The sequence below is a fragment of the Microtus oregoni genome, unplaced genomic scaffold (genome assembly GCF_018167655.1).
Source record: "Microtus oregoni isolate MIOR12 unplaced genomic scaffold, Mior012 000011F_ref0000422, whole genome shotgun sequence".
Taxonomy (NCBI): Eukaryota; Metazoa; Chordata; class Mammalia; order Rodentia; family Cricetidae; genus Microtus; species Microtus oregoni.
The window spans coordinates 45,614,696-45,628,767 of NW_024543070.1; positions in this window are offsets into that span (position 1 = coordinate 45,614,696).

Consider the following 14,072-nt stretch of genomic DNA (forward strand, 5'->3'; position numbering starts at 1 on the left):
TTAAATCTCTTAAAATTGTAAATTTATGTGTATATCAAAGAGCTGCTTTAAATTAATTTCTGTTTTTTAGAAGCTAAAACAACACACACTTCTTGTCCCAAAGATCATCTACCACAGCAGGCCCAGAGCCTCAGCTCCAGGTCTTCCAAGGATGCCCAAGTGTCTATGAGGTCAAGCTTCATTTTATTTCCTCTAGAAAAGGACTCACATCTCAGCTCATTCCTTCCAACTGGAAGACAAAGTCCTATTTTCTTGACCATTGGCCAGGGATTTCTGTTAGATTCACGTGAACCTCCTCATTCCTTAAGAAAGTTTCAGTAAAGAATTACGTCATATGTTCAGATCTCCTTTGCGGTTAGTTTATTATTTGATAATTTCATACAGGTGTATGGTGCTTTGCGTCACGCTCACCTGCCCACCCTTCCTTTTCAACTCTCCTCAGTTTTATACATGTACATAGTGCTTTCTGTCACGCTCACCCTGACACGTCCATCGAGACCCGCCCCTCCCATCGAGGCTCCCTCCCACTGCCGTGAAGGTAGCAACTGCTACCTGGAAAACAGGAACTGAGGTGTCCTCGTCCAAAGCTGAAGAGACAGTTGTTGCCTTCTTCACCGGCTGTCTGCACAGCAACTGTTGGCACTGAGTCAGCAGTGAAGACATTCCTAGAATACTTTCTGTATATTCAGTCACCAAGTGTGTGTCGTGTCCTCTGGAACAGTCTGGCCTTCTAGTTCCAGTGGCCAACCAGGGGCAAGAACCACAACTTTTATAGCATTGGCAATTCTTTACCAACAGCTCCTAGGGAGGAGCCCCACCTCTGTCTAGGAAGAGCGGCATCCACTCAGGCCTAGAACCTCCCTCCAAAGTTCTTTTTAAAATTGTCTTGAAATTTGTTTATAACATGGTGGGTTCCCACGTCACTTCTTTGAGTATCTAGTTTTCTTTGTTCCCAGCACCACATCACCTCCTATATCTGTCAGCCCCTCAGTTTGGCCATCTGTCAACCTGAAATTGCTCCTCTGCTTCCACATCACCTCCTATATCCGTCAGCCCCTCAGTTTGGCCATCCGTCAACCTGAAATTGCTCCTCTACTTTCAGAGCACCCATGTTCTGTGTTCACGCCCGCCTAAGTGTTCTCCCAGTGGCCAGGCTTCTAAATATTTCTACGGTGTAACCAGCTCTCCTTCTCATAGGCTTGTCTTCTGTGAGTCTCACACCCTTTCTTTATGCTGTGTTTTTAGCCTTTTAGCTGTGATGTGCTGTGGGAAGCTTATTTTCTGACCCTGTCAATTTTGTGATTGGTGTGACTCATGTACTGAGGGGCGTTCTTTCCATGGGGTTGAATATTGTTTTATTGAAAATATTTCGTGTATAAATTTTGCATCTTGATTTTATTGGAAAGATAAACAGAAAGACAATATGCTAGAAGATGGCGTAGTAGCTTTGCATAGGACCTGGTTTGTTTCCCAGCACACACATAGCAGCTCACAATTGTCTGTAGCTCCAGGTCTTGAAGATCCAACCATCTATTTTGACTTCCAGAAGCACCAACCACATACATTAAGCACATGCATACAAGTAGGCCAATCACCTATACACATAAATTATTAAACTTAAAAGGTAGAGAAAAATATTTACATGCATATATTATGATGTACATTTATAAAATTAAGAAGTAGATATAATTTTAAAAATTAGCTGTAGCAAGACTTATACATAAATTTTTCACTATGTTCCTCGATTTATGTGTCTCTCTCATACCTCTTTGTTGTAACAAGGATGCTTGTTTGTTCCCAGCTTCGCATACCCAAAATAACCACATGGAAACTATATTATTTACAATACTGTTTGGACAATAGCTTAAGCATATTTCTGGCTATCTCATATTTTAAATTAACCCATCTCCATCAATCTGTATATTGCCATATGACCGAGGCTTACCAGGTAAAGTTCCAGTGTGTCTGCTCCCAGCAGCGGCTATCTGGCATCTCTCTGAATCCACCTTCATTCTCCCAGCATTTAGTTTAGTTTTCCCCACCTAGATAAGTTCTGCCTGCTATAGGCCAAGGCAGTTCCTTTATTCATTAACCAATAAAAGGAACACATAGATAGAAGGACCTCCCACACCACTTCTTTATTTTGTAGGCAAATTTATTGAAACATCAGCATTCTTCATGTTGTAGAGGAATAATTTTACACTGAAATCATTGAAGGGTGGCGTTCCTTCTACAAGGTTGCATAAGTGTGTGAAGGGCCTGGATCTTAACACAGGTCATCTGAATCCAGAGCCTGCTCTTGCCCACTGCATGACATCATTGCTTGTCAACTAGCTAAGCAGGCCAGAGAGCAGGAGTTGGAGATTTCCATATGCATTAAAATAGTCCTCAAATAATATGATGTAGATACAATGTTTATAGAACAGAAATCCATGAAAATTCATTCTGACATATAAAACTGTATCTGTGATTTCAATTGTGTAAAATAAAAGTGTGTTTGTGTACAATGATAAAAAAAGAAAATATTTCATATTACATTAATATGGAATTACTTTTCTCTGCCCATTATTTGTGAATTCTATTTTTTATGTTTTCTCTCCCATATTTTATACATATTTTTAATTCATCTTAAACCTTGACTGAATGATCCAATTCCTTTGATGTCTTCAAACCATAATATTCTATCCTCCATATGATCTACTTATTGTTGTGGCTTTCCACTGAGCTTTTGATGACTGTTTGTTTTATTGTATGTGTAGGGGTATTTTGACTGCATGTGTGTATGTGAACCGCATGTATGTCTTGTTCTCTCACAGGTCAAAGGAGGGTGGCAGATCCCCTGGAACTCCAGGAACTTACAGCCCTCAGCTGCCAGGTGGGTGCTATAAATCAAACCTGGAAGAGCAGCATCTGCCCTTAACCACTTAGCCATATCTCCAGCCCTCTTCACTTATAATTTGACTTTCTCAGATTCTCATTTCCCAAATCAGGTCAGCTTTGCTGCTCTTCTGTACTTCTCTCTATTGAAATATATTTTCATACACTGAAGTAACCTGTTTCATTGGCTTCTTATTTGGGGGGAATTAGTGATATTAGGATAAGAAACATGAAGAAGGAAAGATTCTTGTGAACTAGAAAGATGAGGAAATCTCACCCAGGCCTATAGGGTGAGGAAGAAGGCACAGAGCCTAGCAGTTATTGTGCAAAGCTGCTACTGGTTTGAGGAGAAGAAAGCAGTTGAGGAGGGAAACTAACCTAGAAAGTTTAGGGAGAAAGGCAAACACAAGACACTTAAAATGCGAAGAAAGCAAACTGCATACGCAAACAGATGTTGTATCCATTCCTCACCCATCCCACAGCGATACAGGCTGTAATGTGAGTCTGAAGATATTGACTCAAATGTTCCCTCAGTTGGTGCCATAGTTCATATCGGTTCTAAGAATGATTTTGTAGTGCTTTGCTCAGTTGAGAAAACTAGCCTGCCCAGTGGAGCAAATGAAGCCATTTCTACAGATCCTTGCTCACTTGTAGGTGGGCCTCAGTCAGTCATGAGGCCTCAGTGAAACCACACTGTGTGATCCCCACCTCTGCCAACATGACCCTGAGTGTCTCTGGCCCTGCCAACATTGACACAACCTCTGCTGTAAGTATTTGGGGGGCCCTATATTCCTGGAAACTCCTAGGCACTTCTTGTGTTCATGGATGAAGGCAGTAGGCAGGAAGAACAGCAGAAGGCACAGGTGAAAATGTACAGGCAGCTGATGGATCTGACCAAAGCCCCAACAGCTCCTTACCTCTGTCCAAGCACACCTGGGCTGTTCTCATTCAGGGAGCAGGTGTGTTCTTACCACAGGGCTGCTTTTTCTTCTGGCTGTGTCTTTTCCTGTTGATAAAATCTCATCTCATAGAGTCCATCCCCCTCAGGGTCCAGTCTCGGGGTCATGGACATTCTGAGTGGTAGATGGTGATGTACAGACCCCTGCACATTAGTGTTTGGTTGGTACCCAAGCCAGTGTGCCTTTGTGTTCTGACCACTTTCTCCTCACAGCCTGCGTTCTCACAGGGGAGGGAACTCCATCGGGATGGGGTTGGGTGGTGGACTTTTGAGTTGAGGACCATGTGTCTACATTGGTAAGGTGGCACAATGAAGAGCTGTTGTCATCGGGGATGAGAAGAGATGTGAGACTAGAGTGAGAACTTAGTCCTATGCGAGGGGCCACAAAATAAATCACACACAGGTGCTTATACATAGTTAGGAGTGCCTGGCCTTAGCTTGGTTTATTTTTTGCCAGCTTTTCTAAAATTATCCGAACTACCTTTTTTTGCCTTTGGACTTTTCCATTTCTTACTTCTGTATTTTCTTACTTCCACTCTTACTCTGTGGCTGGATGGGTGGCTCGGTGAGCGGCCCCTGATGTCCTCTCCTTGTTCTCTTGTTCCCTTTCTTTTTCTTCTCAGATTTTTTCTTCTATTTATACTCCCAGCCTGCTAGCCCTGCCTATCTTTGCTCCTGCCTCGCTATTGGTCATTCGGCTCTTTATGAGACCATCAGGTATTTTAGACATGAAAAGAATCACAACTTTACAGAGTTAAACAAATTCATCACAAACAAAGGCAACACATCTTAAGATAATTTTTGACAACAGTGTGATAATGAAATAATAACACTTGAAGTTTTAATGGCAAAAGCTTTGAAAGTAAGACAACTCCCAAACAAATACGGAAATAAGTTTTTTTTCTTTTTCTTTTGTTGAAAATAGATCCTTTCCTCACACAATATATCCTGAGTATAGCCTCTCCCTCTGCTTCTCCTAGTTTCTGTCCTCTTCCCATCCCCCTCAGGTCCACTCCCTTTCTATTGCTCATTAGAAAAAGAGAAGAATTTCACAGAGGACCTGGTGTCAATCATGTGCTTGCTGTTCAATCTCCGAGAGGTCATATGAGCCTGACTCAGTTATTTCAGAGGGACTTGTTCTTCCATTGTCTTCTATCCCCTCGGACTCTTGAACATTCTACATCTTCTTCCATGGGTTTCCTGAGCTCTGAGGGGAGGGATTTGAAGGAAACATCCCCTTTAGAGATGAGTGTCCTAAGGAATCTTTCTCCTTGTGTGGTATCTGCATAAGTTCCTGTGCGCTACCTGAGGAAGCTTCCCTGACAATGACTAAGTAAGGCGCTGGTCTATGACTATAGCTGAATATCATTAGGTGTTGTATTGCTGACCCTTTTTTAGTTTTTTACATTGGTAGTTTTTAGTTCTAGCCCAGATCTCTGTACTATCTAGTCTCTGGTTCTAGGACATCCAAGAAGTGTTTCCTCTCATGGAGTGGGCCTTAAGTCAAAGCAGACATCAATTGGCTAGTCACACAAGTTCCGGGTCACCATTTCCCTAACATATTTTGTAGGCTGGACAGATTGTAGTTTGAAAGGTTTGTGACTGGGTTGGTGTTTCTATGTCTCTTTTGGCAGCCTACAGAAGACCTTCCCTCAACAAAGACACTAGGAAGTAAGGATGAAGGTAACATGTAGGACACCAGCTTGATGTCTCCATGCTCAATGAGTTGTACTAGTGCCGTCCTCATCAATGGGGCACTGCTGTTGGTTTGTGGAGAACAGCACATGGTCCTGGTCAACAGTCTGGGTTGTTTGGGATTTCCATAGGACTCCTCTTGGCCAGAAATTCAGTAGGAATCAGCCTAGTCCCAGTACTGGAAGGCCATTTGACTATAAGTGATGTCCAGTTAGGACTCTATATCCCCTGTTATGAAGGGGATATCAGTAGGGTCACCTTCATATATTTGAAGAAATTTCTATTGCACTATGTTTCAATACCATCCCTCAGATGTTCCTTAATTCCATCTTTTTTTCTCTGCATTCCCTCACTCAACCCTATCTTCCCTCTGCCTCCCTGCCTCTTCCTCCTGTTCCTTCCCACTCCAACTCAGTCCATCCATAAAGTAAATTCTATTTCCCTGTCCCAGGAAGATCCATGTGTCCCTACCAGTCTCTTTCTCTATAGCTACCCTCTCTAGGTCTACAGAGTATAGGTTGTTTTCCATTCCTTTTGTGGCTTATTTCTACATATAAGCAATAAATATTATTTTTCTTTCTGGGTCTCACCTCATTCAGGATGATTTTTTTTTTTTTTTGGTTTTTCGAGACAGGGTTTCTCTGTGGTTTTGGAGCCTGTCCTGGAACTAGCTCTGTAGACCAGGCTGGTCTCGAACTCACAGAGATCCGCCTGCCTCTGCCTCCTGAGTACTGGGATTAAAGGCGTGTGCCACCATCGCCCGGCTCAGGATGATTTTCTTTAGTTCCATCAATTTGCCTGTAAATTTTATGGCATGTTTTTTTTTAAATACCTGAGTAATGTTTCATTATGTAAATGTGCCACAATTTCTTTATCCATTCTTCTGTGGACGAATGTTTTTAGTTTCTGGCTATCATGAATAGATAAGCAATGAAAACGATTTCAGCAAGTCTCCTTGTGGTAGGACGAAATAACCTTTAGGTATATGCCCAAGAGTAACGATATAGCTGAATCTGGCAGTATTTCAATTCCCAGCTCTCTGAGGGACTATTATACTGATTTTCATGGTGGTTGTACAAACTTTCACTCCTACCAGCAACAAAGAAGTGTTCCCCTTATTCCGCATTCTCAGTAGGCAACATGAGCTTTCACTTGTGTTATTGACCTTAGACATTCTGACAGGTGTAAGACGGAATCTCAAGCTAATTTTGATTTGCATTTCTATGATGGCTAAGGATGTTGAACATTTCTTCATGTGTTTCTCAGTCATCTGAATTTCCTCTATTGAAAACACTCAGTTTAGATTCATACCGCATTCATTAGGTTACTTGATTGTTTGATATCTAGTTTCTGGAGTTTTTATATATTTTGAATATTAGTTTCCTATCAGATGTGGAGTTGATAAACATCCCTTCCCATTTGGCAGGCTGCTGCTTTAGCTGAATGATGGTGTCCTTTGCCTTACAGAAGCTTTTCAGTTTCATGAGTTTCCATTTACTAATTGTTGATCTTAATGCCTGAACTATCAGAATTCTCTACAGAGAGTTTTCTACTGTGCCAATGAGATAATGGTTATTCTTCATTTTCTTTTCGTTCAGGTTCAGTGTATCTGGTTTTATGTTGAGGTTTTTGATCCAGTTTGACCAGCACCATTTGTTGAAGATGATGTCTTTTTTTTCCAGTACATATTTCTGGCTTCTTTATCAAAAATCATCTGTCCACAGGTATGTGAATTTATGTCTAGGTCTTCAATTCAATTGCACTGATCAACAATTTTTTACCTACATGTATTAGTTAGGGTTTCTGTTTCTATAAAGTGACAACATGATCTCTCTTATAAAGGAAAATATTTAATTGTGGTGGCTCATTTACAGTTCAGAGGTTTAGTTCATTATCGTCGTGGTGGAAAGCAAGGCAGTATGCAGGCAGACATAGTGCTAGAGAAGGAGCTGAGAGTTCTTACACCTTGGCTCACAGGCAAGAGGAAAGAATCTCACTTGGGATGGATGAGACCTCAATGCCTGTCTCCACAGTGATGCTCTTTCTTCAACAAAATCACTCCTACCCCAACAAGCACACATGTCCTGTTAGTGCCACTCCCTTCGGCGGCCATTTTCTTTCAAACCACCATACTATACCTTGCTGTTTTTATTTCTATAGCTCTATAGTACAACCTGAAATAAGAAATTATAAGACCTCCAGCAGTTGTCTTATTGTTCAGAACTGTTTTAGATATTCTGGGTTTTTTGCTTTGGGATATGAAGTTGAAAATTGTCCTTGCAATGTCTGTAAAGAATTATTTTGAAATTTTGATGAGAATTGCCTTGAATGTGTAAATTGCCTTTGTTAAGATGCCCATTTTTACTGTGTTAGTTCTACTTATCCATGAGCATGGGAGATCTTTCCATCTTCTGTTGTCTTCTTCAATTTTTGTCCTTAAATATTTAGAGTTTTTATTATGCACATCTTTCATTTGCTTGGTTAGAGTTACCCCAAGATATTTTCTATTATGTGAAGTTATTGTATAAGGTGTTGTTTCCCTGATTTTTTTCTCAACCTTGTTGTCATTTGTATATGGGAGGACTACTAATTTTTGTGAGCTAAGTTATGATTTATCCAGCTACTTTGCTAAAATTAGTTTCTTTGTATGTGTTGGGGAAATGGGTATCACTTGTCATAAATTAATTATGGTAGGCTTGAGAGTATCTATTTTCTTCAGCAAGCTGTTCCAGTTCAAGAAACCAATATATAACAATATTTGTCAGTTGTGATGAAGATATGTATATGATGACATTCATTATGATGTTTGAACACAAGAAACAGAAACATTGTTGTGTTTGTGTAAGCAAAGGTGACTGCTACATAGATTAAACTTCTTTCTAAACTGGGAATCAATCTACCACAAGATTCAGCTATACAGCTCTTGGGCTGTAAACTCAAAGGATACTCAATCATACCTAATGGACTCTTGTTCAACTATGTTCGTATCAGCTTTGTTTATAATAGCAGAATCTGAAAACAACTTAGATATCACTCAATAGAGGAATGAATAAGAAAATGTGGTACATTTGCTTCATTAGCAACTGATGGAAACAGATGCAGACACACAGCCAAACATTAGGTGCAGTTGGTGGAATCTTGTAGAAGAAGGAAAGAAAGGATTGTAGGAGCTAGAGAGATCAAGGCCATCACAAAAGAACTCACAGAATCAACTAATCTGGGCTCACAGGGGCTCACAGAGACTGAACCAACAACCAAGCAGCATTCATGGGACGGACATAGGCACTCTGCATATATGTGACAGCTGTGTCACTTGGTCTTTTTGTGGGACTAACAGTGACAAAAGAGGTTGTCTCTGATTCTTCTATTGCCTTTTGGTACCCTATTCCTTATCATGGGTCACCTTGTCCAGCCTTAATACGAGGGGACGGGTTCTTAACCTTACTGCAAATTGAAATGCCACATTTTGTTGATATCCATGGAAAGCCTGCTCTTTTCTGATTAGAAATGGAGGATTAGTGAATGGGGTGTAGAGGGGATGTTAGAGGGAGGAGCTGGGAGGACAGGAGACAGGGGAAACTGTGACCAGGATATAGATAGATAGATAGATAGATAGATAGATAGATAGATAGATAGATAGACAGAGAGATTTCTTTAAAAAAAAAAGTCTGCCCCTTCTCTCCTCCCACCTGGTTCCTGTTTGCTCGTTGAGGTTGTTTGGATCCCATCTTCATCCACTGTTCAAAGCAGAGAATCCTAATTTGTAGGTTTCCCCCTAAATAAAAAAATATCTGTCCCCCCACACACAAAAAAAAACTAAGTTGAATGTTGCATATTGGGTGGAAAGTAAAGAGTTTCACAGAACAGAATTAAATCTGAAATTGAGTTATTTACAGCATTTAATGCCATTCAAGGCCTTAGAACATTGTTTCTACCTCAGAGGTTGAGAAGAGTGGGCTTCTGCTGGCAATGATCTAAAATGAGCATTTTGCCTTCTCAGAAAATCATTAAAATCTGATGGTGTCTGGGGATACTGCAAGCCTGAAGAATTCCAACAGCCTCGCCATTCCTGGCATCTCCCATTTTCTATTAAAGAAACGCCCACCCTTATTTTTTAATTACCCATTAGGCACTGTGAAGAACCCTGTAGCTCAATTGTAGTAATATGACTTGTTGAAATTAAGACTGATATCTGTAATGAACGTTTCTCCCCTGCCCACCTGTTCCCAAATACCCAGTGACACTTTCCAAATAATTATCTCTAAGGCTTAAATATTACTTATAAATGCTAGGCCAATAGCTCAGACTTATTACTAACTCTTATACTTACATTAACCCATATTTCTATTTATGCTTTGTCATGTGTCTCATGGCTTGTTACCTCATTTTCTACACATCTTGCTTGTCTGGTTGCTGGCTGGTGTCTACTCATTCTGCTTTTCTTCCCATCATCCTTAGTTTGGTTCCCTACCTATACTTCCTGATTTGCTAAAACCAATTCAAGTAACAAATCTTTACAGTGTACATGAGCATTATTTTACAGCACATATCCAATCATTATAGAACAAGCTTGCAACATGAGCAGACTGTGGCTTTTAGAACCCTGATGGGGGGGAGGAAGCTTGGAAATCTTGCACATTTCAGAAACTTTCTGAATCTTGTAAACATCTCTTATTTCCCAAGTTGTGGGCTAAGTCCCAGAGATGCAGTTTTGGAAGGTTATCTGTAGACAGATTTTTCTTTAGGCCACCAGCTCAGAAAAAATGATAGAGTCTTATTATTAATTATGAAAGCCCTGCCAATGCTTAGGCTTGTTTCTAATTAGATCTCATAACTTAAATTAAGTCATTTCTATTCATCTATACGCTGCCATGTGGCTGATGAATTTTACCTTTCCTCCTGCCTGTATTGCTTCTTCTTCCTCCAGTTGATGACTCCATCTTTCTTCTTCCCTAAGACCTCTCTGTCCTTAGAAGTTCTGTCTGATCTCTTCCTTTCTAGCTATCGGCCATTAAGCACTTTATCAAACCAGTTGTAATGACACATCTTCACACAGTGCAAAGGCATATTCTGCAATAGTTATCACCTAGGATGCTGTGGGATTTTTCAGTGGTATGTCACTCATTCTGTGCAAAATTGTCTTTCACCTAAGTTTCTGTAAGTAACCCAAATAAACTTAATAGTTTACTACTCTAAACTTAGTTGGAATAATTTCTCTGTTCTGTCATTGATGCCTTATCTAGCAGAATAGACTCTTGTTCCCTTTCCACAGAACAAGCACAGAGCACTGGGCCAGCTCACCTCAAACTGGAAGCTGAGTTTTAGTGTCTTCACTGTCCACCCTCTTTCTAGCATTCATCATTAGCTTTTTTTTTTCAAATCAGTTCTTGGATTATGATACACCAGAAGTAGACCACAAATCCTAAAGTTTGAGGAACTAATGATTCTGGGTATCACCAAGAAAATTCTCTTTATTCAATTTGAGTATCTGCTGTTCCTGTGAAGCACAGGAAAAGGAGAGAGCAGGAAAGTTCTGCGTAAGAGAAAGTAGGTCATGATTGCTTATTAAGGCATATCTGGGAATTAAAGAGTTAAGTACTTATAAAATATCTAAGAAAACTGTACTAAGGAGTAGGTTCTAGGAGTCATTTGCATGGAATCCTGCTTGAGAGGCAAGAGAGTGCTAGGTGTCACGTAGAGATGGTTACGCAAATTTTATAGCTAGGAGCTGACTGAGACTCAGTAGATGGAATAATGTTAAGAAGCATCAAGGTGAAGGGGATTCTGACTAAACAGACCTACAGGTATCTTGCTGTTGGCCGTGTGAGGAGACAAAATCTGGGGCACAGTTGGAGGAAAGGCTCTTGATCAGTTAGAGAAGATTGTCAGATAGACAGGTTGAAGGTTCCTGCAGAACCGACTTACTAGCACTGTTGGCTTAGAGAGGATACTACAAAGACTTGCATAAACCAGCTTAGCACAGAATGTAAAGGTCTAAATAAAGTTGATCCAATAATAATTTTACAGATTTTCTATATAAACAGGTATCCCAGTGCCATAGAGCAACAACAATAACTTACTCTCTCTGGCTTATGCATCCATAACTGCTTTTCCTACATTACAAATTCTGTAGGCCAAATTGAAATTTTGTCCACATTTGGTCATGTAGGAAAGACAGATATTGTGTCTTCTTTCCCTGCTTGGTTGGGAAACATGTTTATGAGATAATATACAGGAAAAATATTGGTGTCTCTATATATCACTTACTATTCTATTGCTGTAATGAAACACCATGACCAAGGGAATTTATAGAAAGAATGGTCTCTTTTGGGTTTCTGATTCCAGTGAATTAGGGTTCTCAAAAGGGGGGACAGCAGGTGGCAGACATAACAGACAAGTGGAACAGTAGCTGAGAGCTCACATCTTGAGACACAAACAACAGGGAGCTCACTAAAAGCAAGTACATGGCTTTGGATACTCAAAAGTTCACACTTCTAACATATTTTTCCCAGTAATGCCAGATATCCTAAATCTTGTAGTACAGAGGGAGACTGCTTGTTCTTCCCAGCTGCCTGACTAGCTTACACCCAAAATAATCACTCAGAAAAAAATATTAATTAAATCACTGCTTGGCCCCTTAGTTCTATCTTCTTATTGGCTAATTCTCATATTAATTTAATCCATTTCTATTATCGCCGCATGGCAGTGGCTTACCAGCAAAGATTCTAACCAGCATCTGTCTTAGGCGGAGGATCCATGACTTCTTTCTCTGACTCCACCCTTCTTTCTCCCAGCATTCAGTTCTGTCTTGCCCACCTACATTAAGTTCTGTCCTATCAACAGGCCAAGGCAGTTTCTTTATTCATTAACCAAGACAGAAGGACCTCCCACATGGAAATCTACCCAAACTGTGTCTCCACCTGTATATCATATATGTAGGTGTGCAAGAATATGGGGACAGCTCATTCAAACCACTACACTATGTAATAAATATTATGTATCCTCTAAAATAAGGAAGTTAGACACATGTTATTGGGACCTAATTTATGCAATTTAAGAAAAATTACTTTTTATTCATGTATTTTAAATTCGAAGGAGAGCATGTATGTGGAGGTCAACAAAAGGCATACCAAAGTCAGTTTTCTCCTTCCACTATTGAGTGCCTTAAATTCAGGTCACTGGGCTTTCTGGACCATGTGTTTACCTTCCATGATTTATCTTTCAGGCCCATTATTTATCTTAACAAATGGTCTTTTAAAGGGCTAGTACCACTGGGACGCATACCAACAATAGTTAAAATTAGAACTTTCATGCAATATGTGTCAAGGTCACATGGTGCTTCTGGGTGGTACGCCAATGAATCTCAATCAGAGAAATCTGTAAATTATGATATGTACAAAAATATGTAAATTATGATTCCATTTTGATCAAATAAGAAAAAATATTTATTAAAATATTATTGTAGAAATGACAAGATGCTTATTTTACTGAAGAAGGATTTCTATAACAAATATATGTTTTATGTTTTTGAGAAAATCATGATTTGGAACATTTCTGAACCTTGGTTTATTTATTGGAAATAGATTCATCTCTCATAAAATACATCCTGATCATAGTTTCCCCTTCCTCCACTCCTCCCAGCTTCCCTTACTTCATCTCTCCCCAGACCCACTCACCTTCCATTTTAATTCAGAAAAGGGCAAGCCTCCAAGAGATGACAACCAAACAGGACAAAGCAAGATACAGCAAGACAAGGCAAAAATCCTCATTTTGAGGCTGAACAGGGAAACCCAAAGAGTCCGCAAAACAGGCAAAAGAGTCAGAGACACACCTGCTCCCACTCCTAGGAGTCCCACAAAAGCACCAATCTAAACACCATAGCACATATTCCGAGGACTCCATACAAACCCATGCAGGCCCTGTGCTTGCTGCTTCAGTCCCTGGCAGCCATGTAACCCCTGCTTGGTTGATTCGGTGGGTCATGTTCTGGTGACATCTGTTTTGAAGTCCTGGGTTGTAGTAATGAAGTACCCGTGTTTTCTCCTACCTAAAACATTCTTACACTCTCTTTGTCTCATGTTGTAACATTGAGGTTCATGAAGTGTGTAAATGGAGGTAGCAAATTCATTTCCTTGTCACCCAGTCCCAAGTCCTCACACAGAAATTTAGATTAATTAGATTAACTGCAAACTGTTTGGCCTATTAGCTCAAACTATTATTAACTAGCTATTAAAACTTAAATTAACCCATTTTTTACTAACCTATGTATCACCGCATGACTGTGGTTTATAGGTAATATTTGGCATCTTTCTCCTTTGGCAGCTACATGGGGTCTCCCTAACTCCACATTCTTCCTCTCTCTATCGCTTCCTACCTGATTCTATTCTGCCTGAGCATTGGTCAAATCAGTTTCTTTATTTAACAATGGTAATGAAACATATTCACAGAGGCACTTCTGCCCTCAGAAATGTCTTAACTTAAATCTCAAGAAAGACACTGGGATTCCATACAGCCACATCCAGAGGGTGCAATTGGAGAAATT